Raw genomic sequence first — 7,441 nt, forward strand, 5'->3', positions numbered from 1 at the left:
TCTCCATGTACACAGAGATAAAGGGGAAAAAAGCAAAAAAAAAGAGAATACAAATGTACCTATGTACCTCTGTAACCATGCACTTACAATTTTCCCTAATAAAAATATTAAACAAAAAATCACACCCAGTGTGAAGTGAGCGGTGTTATTTAGAAACAACAGTGGTCATCACAGTGATGGAAGCTCACTTTTAAAAAAATATATTTTTTGAAGTGCGTGGTGCTATTTATAGGTTATTATTTCATCATGCGTCTTGCTAGCCAATCAAAGCAAAGGGTCTGAATAGAGTCAGCCAATCACGGTACGGCGAAAAGGGAGTGAATAGAGTCAGCCAATCACAGTACAGGGAAAGACGAATTCCCAACCCCACTTATAGGAGCGGCTACACCGCTCAAAAACTGATTAGCTCGTTCTCAATAAAGGTGGGAGGTTCATGCCTATAGACTTTAAACGAGCAGTGGCGTAAATATGTTATTATAGTCACTAAGTACTTCGTTGGATTGTGGTTGCTTTAGTGGCCAGCATGACAGATGGCTCCTCAGCCATGCCATGTAGCAATCTATCCACGTGGCAGCTTCAGGGGAAATGCGTAACGGGCGCTCGGGTGGCGCAGTGGTAAAGTCCCTGCCCACCACTACAGAGGTTTTGGGTTCAAATCCACCGTGGTGCAAACGGCTTTGTCGGGCGTCTACACAAACACAATTGGCCCGTGTTCGGGGGAGGGAAGCTGAGTGGAGAGGGTGATATTGGTCATTGCACGTACTCCTACATGCTGGGGCGGCACCTTTCACCTGGGAGTGTTGGGTTTGAGGAGTAGGCCGAAGGCTCTCAGGCTGGGGCAGCACCTTTCACCAGGGAGTGTTGGGTGGGAGGAGTAGGCCGAAGGCTCTATGCCCTCCTGGTTTTATTTAGCGAAAGTCCTTAAGCCAAGCAGTTGCCTCCTGGTCTTCTGTATGGAGGGTCACTAATCCTCCTTTCAGTCTTTGGAGAGGACAAACTTCTATGATGTGCTCCATAGTTTGCTCCTCTCCACAAGCACACAGTGGGTTTGGGCTACTGCCCCTTTTGTGAAGGCTGGCCAAGCAGGGGCCATGTCCAGTCCTGAATCGATTGAAGCGTAGAGTAGAGTAAACCACTGTCTCCTTGGGAGGTTGCTGCCAGGGACCTGTTGGTTGGGGTCTGACACCAGATGTTTGTTTGGGACCTCCTTGGACTCCCGTAAATTTTTCCAAGCTGATTGGATGGTGAAGTCAGCTGGTGGGGTGTTCTTCCAAATTGGTCGTCTGGAGGGAAGTCGAGCAGTGGGTGGGTTGTAGATGTCTGCATGGATTGGTAGATGGGGAGAGTCTTTGGACTTTTGAAGCATCCTTTGAGTAAATGCTGTTCACCGGATATGTGGAGGGGCTATGTTTGCCAGGGGAGTGGTGTTGAGCGAATAGTCCCAGTTATGGTTGTCATGGTTGTGTTGAGCTGGGTGTCCACGTGGTGTGTATGGGATGACCAGGACCAGACAGGGGCACAATATTCTGCTGCAGAATATGCAAGGGCCAGTGCTAAGGTGCGCAGTGTGGAGGCTGCCGCCCCCCATTTTGCACCAGCGAGCTTGCAGGTTATTTCTTGACTTCCACCAGTTCTCCTGGTGGGGGTTCCTCACTGGCAGGTGAGCCAGTATAGGATACAACAGCAGTGACAACAAAGAAATGTGTGTGGGGAGGAATCAATTGGCATACAAAATTGGGGCGAAAAAGGGGGTAAAAAATAATTGGCTACTCTAAATAAAATAGTAATAATAAAAAAAAATAAAAAAGTGTAACAAGGTAGTAAGTACACTGTGTATCACTATCGATTGATTGATTGATTGATTGATTGAATACTTTATTTAGCAGTTTGCAAAAAAAGCTATGGCACCATTTCTGGTGATAGGCTTGGACTTTTTACAGGGGCCTGTTCCGAATTGCAGCCACCTGTAAGTGCTCTTTTAGAGCGGTTTTGAAGGAGAGTATAGTAAGGATTCTCACTTTTTTATGAATGTTGGTAGCCAAGGGCATTCCACATTTTGGTGGCATAGCAGTAGAACAAGTTTAACCTCTCGTTAGAGCCAAATCTGGGTTGAACGTGATTTGTGGAGCTCCCTCTGGTGTTTTTGAAGTAGTTTGACAGGTACATGGGTGTTTTTGTGGTGTAGTGTATCTTGTAGACCAGTCCCATTTCAAGTTGCTGTACTCTGTCCTCTACCCTGAGCCACCCCACCCTAGCAAAATGAGCAGGGGTTAGATAATTCATGATTGATGATGAGTCATGCGATTAGCAGATTAAAGCATTATTCTGTTCAATTGTTGATAGAGATTGGTTCAAAGGTGAATAGCAGCAGGTGTCTGATACATCTCATCACACAAGACAAACTGACCAAAAATATTTGCTAAAACACGTTAAAGGGATATTTCACTTTCAAGTAAAATAAACTGAAAAAAGTAATGGAAAAATCACGCCCCCCCCACGCATTAGAAGGACATTCTAATGCGTGGGGGGGGGGGGGGGGGTGGCGTGAAGAAAATGTTATTGTGTTCATACTTACTAAGAAGTATGCTATGAGCTGGGGCGCTTCATTGAAATATTGTCACCATGGCTTGAATTTGGATATTTGTGTATCTACTTTAATAACGCAGGTAGGTTACCCTCCGTGAGTGTGTTATTGAGATGTACTGTATTTAAATCTGATGTTTGGAGAACATTGTCACCTCTGGAGTGTTAAGATGTTACAGACTAAAGAATGGGGTGTCCCCTGTTCAGAGGCTTGCGGAAGGTCTCGACACCTCTGCAGACAGCTATAATTAATGATGGAGATCATGGGATCTCCTTAAAGCTGCCCAATAGGGCATGCATCAGGACTGCTGATTAGATGGCCTGCTCATCAGCTGGTGGGTGACCCAAAGGTCACAAGGGAAATACCTGCAAAGTTATCCCGTGTAATACCTTTAAGCACTTCTTGGAAACTGGCTACTGGTGCCATCTGTGGAGCTAACTCTCTGTCTGTCTGTAAGTCTGCCTGTCTTTCTGCCTATCTGTGTTAGAATGGTCTAGCCTCCATCCATACAGTTTAACTACAGTGACAAATATCCTTTAAAGGGGAATACCACTCATTCAACATTGAACCATGTCAGAGCTGATATAAAAATAATAAAAAAGTCCCCCCCCCCCTCTATGTTGCCTAGAACTGGAAAATTGATTGTTGGGGTCATGTGATCAGTGACATACGGAAGGTGTACTCTTTGGCTCCACTCCGCCCTTTAGGCTGCCTCATTCACTAGAATTTCACTTCCAGCTGAAACAGTGCGACTTGTAGTAGTTTATAATGGCATATGGTTATATATTACATTTCACAAGACATTGTACTTGTAGATAATAGAAATCAATTGGCTGGAAGGGAAATTCACCTTCTAGTGAAGAGTACACAAGAGTACACCTTCCGTATGTCACTGATCACATGACCCCAACAATCAATTCTCCAGTTCTAGGCGACATAGAAGGGGGGGGGGACTTTTTTCTTATTTCCACACAACAGCTCTAAGGTATATTATGACATGGTTCAATGTTGAAAATTAGTGGTATTCCCCTTTAAGTTAAGGAGCAATTCCCCCATTTTCAATATTATCTTCTTAGAATTGGTCCTCATTAATGCTCATTATAAGATAGCACCATTTCTGTCTACTCGCTCTGTGTCTCAGAGGAGGGAGGGCTGTGGACAGTTCAGAAACCTGCCTTCAGTACCAATGACGTCATCAATGGGGATTCCAAGATAGAATGTAATTTGTTTGTTTTCACCAACCTTTGTCCTTAAGGGTTAGGTAAGGGTTTCCAACTCGGAAATTGCTTTAGTGACTGGAGTGTGTTATATGTATGGCTTCTGTTGCGTCTTACGAATAAGCCTCTTACAGGTCCTGTTACAGGTCTTTGCACTCTGAGCTGCTGTAAGAGCAACTCAAATTGCCTTCCCTCACACACATACACTCCTTTAACGGGCTTACCGAAACACAGTCTAGATGTGCTGTCAATGAATCAAGACTGTCGGAATATAGTGGGTGTCTGTTGTATATTGGTGGTTGTTCATAACTTCAATCTTATGTGATCTGCAAGATCGTGGAGATCAATTATTTCAGATTTGTTATTGCAAAGGCAGACCGTTTCAATAGCTTTATACAATGTAATGCTATCTAGAGAAAAGACAGTAAGAAATATTAAATGAATCAAATTTTCTCATATTTCCAACTGATTTACTTTCTGGTTTCTTTCATTATGCTGGTTTTGGCAGTGAGAGGTTAGGGTGGTCACATAATCCCCTTACGGTTAAGCCTGCACCAGTTTAGACATACATACATTTTACATGGATTGACATGGATTGACATATTGCCCTCCTGCTGGTCTGCTGACTGTCCAGCATCATGACATAACCACATCTTTGTTGTGCTCCATATGTTACCAAACTGAAACAGTGCTAACTGGATTTTGATTCTGAACCAATCAAAAGTTTTCCTATATGGCTGTTGGTGAATTGGGCAAGGTTCCAGCTACATTCAGTGTCCAAATTATGGTGTTTTATAACCTGTATCATTGTTTTGAAATAATGGAATAAAGGAATGTGTTTATCATTAAGGTGAAATTCCCATTGGTGATCAGGATGTGTATAATTCTTTGTAATATTATATTATTAGACACTGTGTGTGAATGGGTAAATGTGAAGTACATTGTAGAGGGGTCGAAATGCAGTCCATTTACTATTCGTGTTAGTGCTCACAAGCATAAAAGAATCAAAACGCTTTGAAAGTTTACTCTTGAAACCATAAACCATAATGTGTTTTGGGGACATAATGGAGTACCCTGTATCCAGTGCTAGGGATGCACAGTATCTCGGACATCATATCGGTATTGGCCGAAAAAGCATTATCGATATTGGATAGATATCTAAATTATTCTCGATGTGTGCCAAGTGCCAACCACATTGATGTATTGGTGGAAAAACAGCTTGTGTTAACCTACCTACACAGACGACAGATGTCTCTCAAAGTGACAACATATTTGAGAACAAAATCATATTGCGGCAGGTGATTATGTTTTCATCCCCGTCTATATCTGTGTGTCTGTGTGTGTGTGTCTGTGTGTGTGTGTCTGTCTGTCTGTCTGTCTGTCTGTCTGTCTGTCTGTCTGTCTGTCTGTCTGTCTGTCTGTCTGTCTGTCTGTCTGTCCTGGTGCTGATAAAATGGACTGCTCGTCAGCTGGGGGATGACCCATGATGATCCATACCGTTTAGCAGAAATTGGCTGGCTGCCTGCTCTAACTACTTACATATTTTAAGTCAGTTTGGACAGACATGTGGGGCATTGTCAGAATTTGTCACTTACATTACCGCCCTGATTTTTGCCCTGTACAAACATAACTGACACAAGACATAATAATAAGCATTCTTTGATAAGCATTATTTGATTGTCATTGCCATTCCCTCCATTGCCGTGTGCCTTTTCATTGGCACACAACACCAAAACAGTGTTAGTTAGTTAGTTAGTTTATTTGTATCGGTCATGATTTAACAAAACAGTTGAAAGGTTGAACACACATGCACATGCACCACACAGACACAACAATGGAGGGAGGTAGGGGCGTGCCCCCTATAGCGGAGATTTGCACTCCACTGATCCACTTTCTAGTTTGGTATCTGCATCTTCACCAATCATCACAGTAAAAAAAATAACATAGCCTTAAAAGAGTGCAGAGTTGAAGAATGGCAAATCTCGAGGTTGGGGGGCTGCCACACTGAAGGCCATATCCTCAAAGGTCTGCATGCTGCGGTGCAGGGAATAGGACCGCTGCGGTCCTATTCAGACATGCGGTCCGACTGCAGGTTCTGTGAGCGGGGATGTTTATGGAGGAGGTCTGATAGGTACAGTGAAGCCAGAGCACATTTATATGTGAGGAGGAGAAGTTTGTAAGTAATTCTGTTACAGTATAACAGGTGTACGGTAATCCCTACTGGTGGAAACTGGCATTGAAATATACTGTAGGTATTGATATCAATATTTGTCGATATTGGTGGAAAATCCTATGTCATGCATCCCTAGCCAGAGTCCTTGACCGAGACAATAGCCTAGAGCAGGATTTTCTATTTTTTTGCAATGGCAGATTCGTCTGGCTCCCAGGCTACTCAGTGGCTGCCCCACTGCTGCAGTTATTTTAATTAGTGTGGTTGCCCGAATGGGCAACCAGACTATAGTACTCTACCGACTTTATTATTCCACTTTCTAGATAAACTTTTTTTTCAATCGCTACTCCTCCCACAGTTTATTTTTCCCAATTTAGTGGCATATGTCAAAATGACCGGCTTCACCGGGAATCGTGTGCTTGTACTTTGCTAAGAGATTGGTTACATAGTTTAATTGATATTGATTTATTAGTGCATTAAATTTCCCCATCCACTTTAATGGAAAAGTGAAAAAAGTCAAATTCAAGTATTTTTTTCTCAGAAACCGTAACAGCTAGAGTTACCAGATTTGGAGGGGAGGTTCATAATTTAGTCCAAAATTATTAAACAAATAATTACACCATTCGGCCTCATTGTGGCGCTATAACAGCCTTCTTTACGTTTTTGCCTATAACTCTTGAACCGTAGGTCGTAAAATGAAAACATCTTTACCCCTGGATTCCTTGGGTCACGATGCATCTCCCCATATAGGCCACGCCATTTGCGTCAGGATAGATTTTCCGCCATTTTGAATTTTCTTCAAAACACACTTTTTGCTCCTTTTCCTTCAAATTTTGTCCAATTTTCACACAAATCGGTACACGTGATCTATGGACCCATGCGATAAACATCTCCAAGCGGAAATTTTATAGTTCGTACCGTTCGTCCGTAAATGGCTTCCGAAGTTAGCGGGACGGGCCCGTTTTACAAAAAAGGCCAAAAATCACGAACGAAACGTCCAATCAATCCCAAATTTGAATCACATGTCAAAGGTGGTTTACTCAACAAATCCCCAAAAGCATTTCCACTTTGATCCATAGGGGGCGCCACAAATGCGCAAAATGTGACCGTTTGATGCAAAAACATTATTTTGGGGGGATCAATCCTCTCAAAATGAAACGCAAGCGATCTCAGGAGTGACGTGACAATGTAATTGGCGTAGCCTCCGACGGTATTCCTCCAGGCGTATTGCTCGAGTCCCGGCGGCCGCGACCCGCGACCGGCGTCGGCGCAACCACACTTTGCAATTGCCCTGAATTGCGACGCGTCTAGTTTTAATTGTTTTGTACGCATCTATTTATCGTTATCTGTATGTCTCTACAGGGGGCTTGTGTACGAGGCCATCATTTGACCCATGCTCAACCCTGTTTTAGATGCTACTCATCAACTGCAGCACAGTGACCATGAAACAACAAGAAAGTGTTGCTGCAA

This window comes from Gymnoscopelus braueri (assembly GCF_963280865.1).
Source record: "Gymnoscopelus braueri genome assembly, chromosome: 20".
Classification (NCBI taxonomy): Eukaryota; Metazoa; Chordata; class Actinopteri; order Myctophiformes; family Myctophidae; genus Gymnoscopelus; species Gymnoscopelus braueri.